A 12,395-nucleotide genomic window follows, 5' to 3' on the forward strand; every position below is an offset into this window, starting at 1 on the left:
AATATATGTAATGTTTGAACCATATTAGCCAAAGTTTTTGATTTAAATGAATGTTAGAACTTATTTTTACATACTTTGAATAAATTAATATGTAAATATGCCTTCTTTTTTTTTTTTTTTCACTCTCTCTCCCTCTTTCACGTCTTTTACTTCTCTCTCTCCTCTTGGTTCCTAATATCACGATTATTTGAATGCTATTTGAATACAAGTGTATTATATTACATAGATGTATATAGTAGTATGAATAATTTAAAAAAAAAAAGTTTATTTTAGTTTATATGATGCTGTTTTATCAAATGTGTAGTCTTGTCTTGCTAGATAATTGAATTGAAAGCTGTTAATTTAAGTTAAATATAACCAGTATTAAATTGATAAGGTGGTAGCTGAGGTACTGCTGCTTAGGGTAGGGGGTTAACTTGAGTGGTAAATACTACTCTAAGTTGGAGTTTTTAACTCCAGGCTGGATGCAAGGTTTAATCCTTACATTATTTTCACTTGTTCATTGTTATATGTATATAGTTTTGACATCCACAATATATTTTGTACACTCATTGTCACTACAAACAAAATTGAATCCTATACAAAATCCCATAAGAGATTCAATAAATACAGCTATATTTAAAGGTACACCTAAAGGAGGAGATGTAACATTACTTATGTTGTTATTTGTTATTTTGATCATAAGATTCTTAGTTTTAAAAATGCCAAATGACATCTTTAAAAGGAATTTCTTTAAACATTAATGGATTGAATAATCCATGTAAAAGAGCAAGCCTAATAAGATACATTAATTTACATAAGGCCAACTTAGTCTTCCTGCAAGAAACCCATCTCTTGAAAAAAGATATTGATAAACTAGCCACAAACAAATATACAGTATTGGTTAGTTCAGAGCACACTCAGAAAAAAAGAGGAGTGGCTATTTTATGGAATAAAAGTATGCCCATTCCTAAAACCATTAAGTCTTATCAGGATGACAAATTAATGTTTTGTATGGTTAAAATACAAATTAATGGGAAGACTTACACTTTAATTAATGTATATTGGATACCTGGAATTGGTATTAATACAGTGAAACATCATCTTGATAAGATCATATCATTCTCTATAGGAGATATTATTTTAGCTGGTGACTTTAATTGTATACTACATGAAAGTGATACTACCACTATAGGAAAAAGAAGAATTACATCTAATGCAAAACATTTAAATGATTTTGCTAATTCTTATCATTTGAATGATATTAATAATCAGATAGATTCAAAATCATTACCATACACCTTTTTTTTCTAACAGATACAAAACTTATTCAAAAATAGATAGGGTCTTTATTTCTAACCAGATGGTAACAGATTTAATTAATTCCAAAATCATTTCATGTCCTATATCTGATCATAATTCAATTGTTTTGAATTCATGATAAAAAATACTCATAATGTTCAGATCAAAAGGATACCAGCATACTTAACTCAACTAAAAGACTATAAAGAATATATACTTTCAGAAGTAAAACATTTTTTAGACATAAATAATACTCCTGAAGTCTCCATTGTCTATGTTTGGGATGCCTTAAAATCATATCTATATGGACAAAGTATCAGATGGTATAATAATAAAAAGAAATCTTGGGATAAGGAATTGTTAGATATTCAAAGTAAATTAGACTCATAAACATAATAATAAAAAAAATATTATGGACAAGAAAGTTATTGAAGAAATAAACAAACTAAATGAGAAATACAAAGAAATTTTAACTCATAAAGTTAAAATAACTTTAGAGAAATACAAGTTTTTGTCTTATTCAATAAGCCCCAAATACTTACATAGACTTAAAAATAAAACAAAAAGGTTGAATAAACAAAACCATATCAAAGAAATCTTTTCTCTAAGGAAAAAGAAGAATGTTTCTAGTATACCAGAAATACTAGATGAATTTAGAAATCACTTTCACAAAATTAATCATAATAACATTAACATGGAACCTAAAGATAAAATAAAGGAATTTATAACTACAAACATGAATAAAAAGCTTAATAAACAACAGATTAAACTATTGGACAAAAGTATTTCATATACAGAAGTTATTACACAAATAAATAAGCTTAAATCAAACAAAGCACCGGGTAATGATGGTATTATACCAGAGATATATAAAATCCTTTCTAAAAGTACATATTCATTAATACATAAGGTTTTTATTTTGGCCCAAACTGAGTTAATAACCCCCCCATCTTGGCAATATACATTTATTTCGCCAATTTTAAAACCTAATAAAGATGCAACTAGATGTACTTCATATTGGCCCATCTCATTACTTAATGTTGATTATAAAATGTTTATGAGTATTTTTGCTGATAGATTGAAGACAATCATCCCCAGCATTATAGATATAGATCAGACAGGCTTCATTGTAAATAGAAATACTTTTGATAATATAAGAAGAACTTTAACATTAATTGATTTTGCAAATAGGAAAAAGAAAGATTTAACACTTATTAGTCTTGATATAAGTTCAGCATTTGATTCAGTAAGTTGGGACTATCTGTTTACCTTACTGAAGTGCACAAACTTCTCAGATGCATTTGTAAATCTAATTGAGCATTTATACAAAGGAACATTGGCTTATATTAAGGTAGGAACATATGTTTCACAAAAAATACCCATTTTAAAGGTACAAAACAAGGATGTCCACTTTCTCCACTATTATTCACTTTAGTAATGGAGCCTTGGGCTAATTTGATCAGAAACAGTACTGACATAGAGGGTTTTGAAATAGATGAAAATACAACATCCAAAATTCAACTTTTGCAGATGATATTCTAATTACATCAGCAGGATCTAATTCTTCTATGCAGTCTCTATTTGATAAAATGATGAATTTTAAAAGTATTTCTGGTTTAATATTCAATGAAGAAAAAACTAAAATACTACTTATATATACACGAAAAAATATTCTCATTAGTGATTTTACTAAATATGTACCCAATTCAGGTCAGATAACTTATTTAGGTATAATACTATCTAAAGATATTAAATCTATTATATATAATAATTATAATACCTGTTTTCTTAATATACAAAATCTTTTTAATACCTGGAATAATATGTTTTTTACTATGGAGGAGAGACTTACAAATATTAAAATGATAATATTCCCCAAGATTTTATACTTAATACAATCAATAATACTTCCACCTACAAAAATAATTATCAAGAAACTGAATACACTAATGTTAAATTTCCTATGGGCACCTAATAGACCTAGGATTGCATTAAAGAAACATACTAATAGCTGGTCTCAAGGGGTATTTCTTTTCCAGACTTTAATTTATATACTATCTCTTCTATTGTAAAAGTTATTACTTTATTAATAGATCAGTCATATGTCGCATAAAATGGAAAGATTATTGGGAGCTAATTAGTATGCACTTCATGAAAATCTCCTTAACACATAAAAATATGATTGTAAATAACTCCATGTTATGGTTACTAAAGGAATTTTGTACTTCACCTATTACACCTAAACATATGGTTTGTTACCCATTAAATATTATTATTAGCTATCGTAACTTTATATTCATGCACCCTAAGTATAGGGAATGGAATTTTATTATATTCCTATAATGTATACTCAGGGTATGCTTTTGTCATCTACTTCTGAAGGAACTCATTTAGCTATAGATAATGATCTAAAGTACTGGTATCAGTTGATATCTGATAATAAAGTTAAAAATCTAGATTTCTTAAAACAAGAATTTGATCTAAGAGAAACTTGCTGGTTAGAGGTTCAGACCTTTAGACAACATCTCATTAATAAAATAGATCTAATGTCTATAACAGTTAAAGAATCTATTCCAACACTGATTTATTACTTGATATTAAATTTACAACATAAAGTTTCTGATAAAGGTAAACTTTCATACATACATAAAATTATCAGACAAGAAACTTTTTACAGTGTAGATACATACTGGAATTATTTCACTTCTATTAATGGGGACCCACCAAATCAACAAGATAAACAATATATATTGGAATCTGCCTATAGAACTACGTCTTCCTTTGTTTGGAGACTTTATACATGGAATTTTTTACATAGATCTTTTTATACACCTTTGATGATGAATAAAATAAATAATAAAGATAATCTATGTAAGAGATGTAATGTAGAAATTAATACTGACTGGGCTCATATGTTTTATGACTGTATAAAATTGAAAGAATACTGGAAGTCAATTAATGAATTTTTGCAGGCTCTTTTTACAGATAATTTAATTATTTCTAAATCTCTTATATTATTCAACACACCTGTACCTCAAAGTGTTAAAAAGGTTAAGCTTCCCTTGTTATGGTCTATTCTAGCAGTGGCCAGGAAAATAATAACCAGAAATTGGATTTCAGATATACCTCCTTCGTTCAATGAATTTAAAAATGTTATGAATATAGTGTGCCATATGGAAATAAACACAATTAGGTCAAGAACAACTAGAAAAACATCTTATTATATTGTATGGGATAATTTACAAAATTTGTTAAAAAAATCCTAATTTCAATAGCATGGTATTTTAGTTTAATTAATTGATCTGATTGTAGTGGATGTCTTTGTAAATACTTTAGTTGTTTTGTTGAATGTTATAATCATATCTATTTTTAATTACTTGTATAAAATTGTTATGATATTTCTCTTGTATGTTAAAACAATAAACCTGTTTTGAAAAAAAAAAAGAATTCTCACAGAGAAGCTGAAAGCAGGCAATTTGACCTTTGACCCAGATATCACACTGACACATCGCAGATTCAGGAAGAACACTCTACCAGGAAGTAGAACTGATGCAAATGCGACTATGTGAAGGAAAATGAACTCTTTAACATTTAAATGTGAGTTATTTTATATAATTACTTAAATATCTATGTTATAATTCATAACATATGTCAGTTATAATGATTTTAAATGATGCAGTTTCTTGTAGTAAGTAAATGTTTTATTTTAGAAGGCATAGAAAATGAAACATTTATTCAAGTGTTTTTGAAAATCTACTTGACTGCAGCATACTAATCTGTGTTAAAAACTTATGTTCCAAACATATACATTACTATAACTCATTTAATTCATCTGATTGACAAGCATAAATAACTTTATAACTCTATTCTGGAAGAAATTGTCATGTGATATATTTTAAAGCAGTAGTATAGACATACAAAATACAGATGGCTTTTTTTACAATAATGCAAGTGCTTCTGAGAATTTGCATAACTATGCAGTATGATTTATAACAATTTCTATAAATATAATATTTTATTCTATTGACAATAATGAGTATGAGTAAAATGCTCATATACAAGCAATTCAAGGTTTTTTTTTGGAAGCTGTTGACTGCATTTACATGACAGAAAATAGATGCATCTAAATATATGTAATGTTTGAACCATATTAACCAAAGTTTTTGATTTAAATGAATGTTAGAACTTATTTTTACATACTTTGAATAAATTAATATGTAAATATGCCTTCCTTTTTTTCTCTCTCTCTCTTTCTTTCACTCTCTCTCCCTCTTTCACGTCTTTTATTTCTCTCTCTCCTCTTGGTTCCTAATATCAAGATTATTTGAATGCTATTTGAATACAAGTGTATTATATTACATAGATGTATATAGTAGTATGAATAGTTTTTAAAAAAAGAAAAGTTTATTTTAGTTTATATGATGCTGTTTTATCAAATGTGTAGTCTTGTCTTGCTAGATAATTGAATTGAAAGCTGTTAATTTAAGTTAAATATAACCAGTATTAAATTGATAAGGTGGTGGCTGAGGTACTGCTGCTTAGGGTAGGGGGGTAACTTGAGTGGTAAATGCTACTCTAAGTTGGAGTTTTTAACTCCAGGCTGGATGCAAGGTTTAATCCTTACATTATTTTCACTTGTTCATTGTTATATGTATATAGTTTTGACATCCACAATATATTTTGTACACTCATTGTCACTACAAACAAAATTGAATCCTATACAAAATCCCATAAGAGATTCAATAAATACAGCTATATTTAAAGGTACACCTAAAGGAGGAGATGTAACATTACTTATGTTGTTATTTGTTATTTTGATCATAATATTCTTAAGTTTCAAAAATGCCAAAAGACATCTTTAAAAGGAATTTCTTTAAACATTAATGGATTGAATAATCCGTGTAAAAGGGCAAGCCTAATAAGATACATTAATTTACATAAGGCCAACTTAGTCTTCCTGCAAGAAACCCATCTCTTGAAAAAAGATATTGATAAACTAGCCACAAACAAATATACAGTATTGGTTAGTTCAGAGCACACTCAGAAAAAAAGAGGAGTGGCTATTTTATGGAATAAAAGTATGCCCATTCCTAAAACCATTAAGTCTTATCAGGATGACAAAGGAATGTTTTGTATGGTTATAATACAAATTAATGGGAAGACTTACACTTTAATTAATGTATATTGGATACCTGGAATTGGTATTAATACAGTGAAACATCATCTTGATAAGATCATATCATTCTCTATAGGAGATATTATTTTAGCTGGTGACTTTAATTGTATACTACATGAAAGTGATACTACCACTATAGGAAAAAGAAGAATTACATCTAATTCAAAACATTTAAATGATTTTGCTAATTCTTATCATTTGAATGATATTAATAATCAGATAGATTCAAAATCATTACCATACACCTTTTTTTCTAACAGCTACAAAACTTATTCAAAAATAGATAGGGTCTTTATTTCTAACCAGATGGTAACAGATTTAATTAATTCCAAAATCATTTCATGTCCTATATCTGATCATAATTCAATTGTTTTTGAATTCATGATAAAAAATACTCATAATGTTCAGATCAAAAGGATACCAGCATACTTAACTCAACTAAAAGTCTATAAAGAATATATACTTTCAGAAGTAAAACATTTTTTAGACATAAATAATACTCCTGAAGTCTCCATTGTCTATGTTTGGGATGCCTTAAAATCATATCTATATGGACAAAGTATCAGATGGTATAATAATAAAAGAAATCTTGGGATAAGGAATTGTTAGATATTCAAAGTAAATTAGACTCTTATAAACATAATAATAAAGAAAATATTATGGACAAGAAAGTTATTGAAGAAATAAACAAACTAAATGAGAAATACAAAGAAATTTTAACTCATAAAGTTAAAATAACTTTAGAGAATACAAGTTTTGTCTTATTCAATAAGCCCCAAATACTTACATAGACTTAAAAATAAAACAAAAAGGTTGAATAAACAAAACCATATCAAAGAAATCTTTTCTCTAAGGAAAAAGAAGAATGTTTCTAGTATACCAGAAATACTAGATGAATTTAGAAATCACTTTCACAAAATTAATCATAATAACATTAACATGGAACCTAAAGATAAAATAAAGGAATTTATAACTACAAACATGAATAAAAAGCTTAATAAACAACAGATTAAACTATTGGACAAAAGTATTTCATATACAGAAGTTATTACACAAATAAATAAGCTTAAATCAAACAAAGCACCGGGTAATGATGGTATTATACCAGAGATATATAAAATCCTTTCTAAAAGTACATATTCATTAATACATAAGGTTTTTATTTTGGCCCAAACTGAGTTAATAACCCCCCCCGTCTTGGCAATATACATTTATTTCGCCAATTTTAAAACCTAATAAAGATCCAACTAGATGTACTTCATATCGGCCCATCTCATTACTTAATGTTGATTATAAAATGTTTATGAGTATTTTTGCTGATAGATTGAAGACAATCATCCCCAGCATTATAGATATAGATCAGACAGGCTTCATTGTAAATAGAAATACTTTTGATAATATAAGAAGAACTTTAACATTAATTGATTTTGCAAATAGGAAAAGAAAGATTTAACACTTATTAGTCTTGATATAAGTTCAGCATTTGATTCAGTAAGTTGGGACTATCTGTTTACCTTACTGAAGTGCACAAACTTCTCAGATGCATTTGTAAATCTAATTGAGCATTTATACAAAGGAACATTGGCTTATATTAAGGTAGGAACATATGTGTCACAAAAATACCCATTTTAAAGGTACAAAACAAGGATGTCCACTTTCTCCACTATTATTCACTTTAGTAATGGAGCCTTGGGCTAATTTGATCAGAAACAGTACTGACATAGAGGGTTTTGAAATAGATGAAAATACAACATCCAAAATTCAACTTTTGCAGATGATATTCTAATTACATCAGCAGGATCTAATTCTTCTATGCAGTCTCTATTTGATAAAATGATGAATTTTAAAAGTATTTCTGGTTTAATATTCAATGAAGAAAAAACTAAAATACTACTTATATATACATGAAAAAATATTCTCATTAGTGATTTTACTAAATATGTACCCAATTCAGGTCAGATAACTTATTTAGGTATAATACTATCTAAAGATATTAAATCTATTATATATAATAATTATAATACCTGTTTTCTTAATATACAAAATCTTTTTAATACGTGGAATAATATGTTTTTTACTATGGAGGAGAGACTTACAATTATTAAAATGATAATATTCCCCAAGATTTTATACTTAATACAATCAATAATACTTCCACCTACAAAAATAATTATCAAGAAACTGAATACACTAATGTTAAATTTCCTATGGGCACCTAATAGACCTAGGATTGCATTAAAGAAACATACTAATAGCTGGTCTCAAGGGGTATTTCTTTTCCAGACTTTAATTTATATACTATCTCTTCTATTGTAAAAGTTATTACTTTATTAATAGATCAGTCATATGTCACAAAATGGAAAGATTATTGGGAGCTAATTAGTATGCACTTCATGAAAATCTCCTTAACACATAAAAATATGATTGTAAATAACTCCATGTTATGGTTACTAAAGGAATTTTGTACTTCACCTATTACACCTAAACATATGGTTTGTTACCCATTAAATATTATTATTAGCTATCGTAACTTTATATTCATGCACCCTAAGTATAGGGAATGGAATTTTATTATATTCCCTATAATGTATACTCAGGGTATGCTTTTGTCATCTACTTCTGAAGGAACTCATTTAGCTATAGATAATGATCTAAATTATTGGTATCAGTTGATATCTGATAATAAAGTTAAAAATCTAGATTTCTTAAAACAAGAATTTGATCTAAGAGAAACTTGCTGGTTAGAGGTTCAGACCTTTAGACAACATCTCATTAATAAAATAGATCTAATGTCTATAACAGTTAAAGAATCTATTCCAACACTGATTTATTACTTGATATTAAATTTACAACATAAAGTTTCTGATAAAGGTAAACTTTCATACATACATAAAATTATCAGACAAGAAACTTTTTACAGTGTAGATACATACTGGAATTATTTCACTTCTATTAATGGGGACCCACCAAATCAACAAGATAAACAATATATATTGGAATCTGCCTATAGAACTACGTCCTCCATTGTTTGGAGACTTTCTACATGGAATTTTTTACATAGATCTTTTTATACACCTTTGATGATGAATAAAATAAATAATAAAGATAATCTATGTAAGAGATGTAATGTAGAAATTAATACTGACTGGGCTCATATGTTTTATGACTGTATAAAATTGAAAGAATACAGGAAGTCAATTAATGAATTTTTGCAGGCTCTTTTTACAGATAATTTAATTATTTCTAAATCTCTTATATTATTCAACACACCTGTACCTCAAAGTGTTAAAAAGATTAAGCTTCCCTTGTTATGGTCTATTCTAGCAGTGGCCAGGAAAATAATAACCAGAAATTGGATTTCAGATACACCTCCTTCGTTCAATGAATTTAAAAATTTTATGAATATAGTGTGCCATATGGAAATAAACACAATTAGGTCAAGAACAACTAGAAAAACATCTTATTATATTGTATGGGATAATTTACAAAATTTGTTAAAAAAATCCTAATTTCAATAGCATGGTATTTTAGTTTAATTAATTGATCTGATTGTAGTGGATGTCTTTGTAAATACTTTAGTTGTTTTGTTGAATGTTATAATCATATCTATTTTTAATTACTTGTATAAAATTGTTATGATATTTCTCTTGTATGTTAAAACAATAAACCTGTTTTGAAAAAAAAAAGAATTCTCACAGAGAAGCTGAAAGCAGGCAATTTGTCCTTTGACCCAGATATCACACTGACACATCGCAGATTCAGGAAGAACACTCTACCAGGAAGTAGAACTGATGCAAATGCGACTATGTGAAGGAAAATGAACTCTTTAACATTTAAATGTGAGTTATTTTATATAATTACTTAAATATCTATGTTATAATTCATAACATATGTCAGTTATAATGATTTTAAATGATGCAGTTTCTTGTAGTAAGTAAATGTTTTATTTTAGAAGGCATAGAAAATGAAACATTTATTCAAGTGTTTTTGAAAATCTACTTGACTGCAGCATACTAATCTGTGTTAAAAACTTATGTTCCAAACATATACATTACTATAACTCATTTAATTCATCTGATTGACAAGCATAAATAACTTTATAACTCTATTCTGGAAGAAATTGTCATGTGATATATTTTAAAGCAGTAGTATAGACATACAAAATACAGATGGCTTTTTTTACAATAATGCAAGTGTTTCTGAGAATTTGCATAACTATGCAGTATGATTTATAACAATTTCTATAAATATAATATTTTATTCTATTGACAATAATGAGTATGAGTAAAATGCTCATATACAAGCAATTCAAGGTTTTTCTTGGAAGCTGTTGACTGCATTTACATGACAGAAAATAGATGCATCTTAATATATGTAATGTTTGAACCATATTAACCAAAGTTTTTGATTTAAATGAATGTTAGAACTTATTTTTACATACTTTGAATAAATTAATATGTAAATATGTCTTCCTTTTTTTTCTCTCTCTCTCTTTCTTTCACTCTCTCTCCCTCTTTCACGTCTTTTATTTCTCTCTCTCCTCTTGGTTCCTAATATCAAGATTATTTGAATGCTATTTGAATACAAGTGTATTATATTACATAGATGTATATAGTAGTATGAATAGTTTTTTAAAAAAGAAAAGTTTATTTTAGTTTATATGATGCTGTTTTATCAAATGTGTAGTCTTGTCTTGCTAGATAATTGAATTGAAAGCTGTTAATTTAAGTTAAATATAACCAGTATTAAATTGATAAGGTGGTAGCTGAGGTACTGCTGCTTAGGGTAGGGGGGTAACTTGAGTGGTAAATGCTACTCTAAGTTGGAGTTTTTAACTCCAGGCTGGATGCAAGGTTTAATCCTTACATTATTTTCACTTGTTCATTGTTATATGTATATAGTTTTGACATCCACAATATATTTTGTACACTCATTGTCACTACAAACAAAATTGAATCCTATACAAAATCCCATAAGAGATTCAATAAATACAGCTATATTTAAAGGTACACCTAAAGGAGGAGATGTAACATTACTTATGTTGTTATTTGTTATTTTGATCATAATATTCTTAAGTTTCAAAAATGCCAAATGACATCTTTAAAAGGAATTTCTTTAAACATTAATGGATTGAATAATCCGTGTAAAAGGGCAAGCCTAATAAGATACATTAATTTACATAAGGTCAACTTAGTCTTCCTGCAAGAAACCCATCTCTTGAAAAAAGATATTGATAAACTAGCCACAAACAAATATACAGTATTGGTTAGTTCAGAGCACACTCAGAAAAAAAGAGGAGTGGCTATTTTATGGAATAAAAGTATGCCCATTCCTAAAACCATTAAGTCTTGTCAGGATAACAAAGGAATGTTTTGTATGGTTACAATACAAATTAATGGGAAGACTTACACTTTAATTAATGTATATTGGATACCTGGAATTGGTATTAATACAGTGAAACATCATCTTGATAAGATCATATCATTCTCTATAGGAGATATTATTTTAGCTGGTGACTTTAATTGTATATTACATGAAAGTGATACTACCACTATAGGAAAAAGAAGAATTACATCTAATGCAAAACATTTAAATGATTTTGCTAATTCTTATCATTTGAATGATATTAATAATCAGATAGATTCAAAATCATTACCATACACCTTTTTTTCTAACAGATACAAAACTTATTCAAAAATAGATAGGGTCTTTATTTCTAACCAGATGGTAACAGATTTAATTAATTCCAAAATCATTTCATGTCCTATATCTGATCATAATTCAATTGTTTTTGAATTCATGATAAAAATACTCATAATGTTTAGATCAAAAGGATACCAGCATACTTAACTCAACTAAAAGACTATAAAGAATATATACTTTCAGAAGTAAAACATTTTTAGACATAAATAATACTCCTGAAGTCTCCATTGTCTAT

Source organism: Protopterus annectens, chromosome 2.part0 (genome assembly GCF_019279795.1).
Source record: "Protopterus annectens isolate FY-2018-M chromosome 2.part0, PAN1.0, whole genome shotgun sequence".
Taxonomy (NCBI): Eukaryota; Metazoa; Chordata; order Ceratodontiformes; family Protopteridae; genus Protopterus; species Protopterus annectens.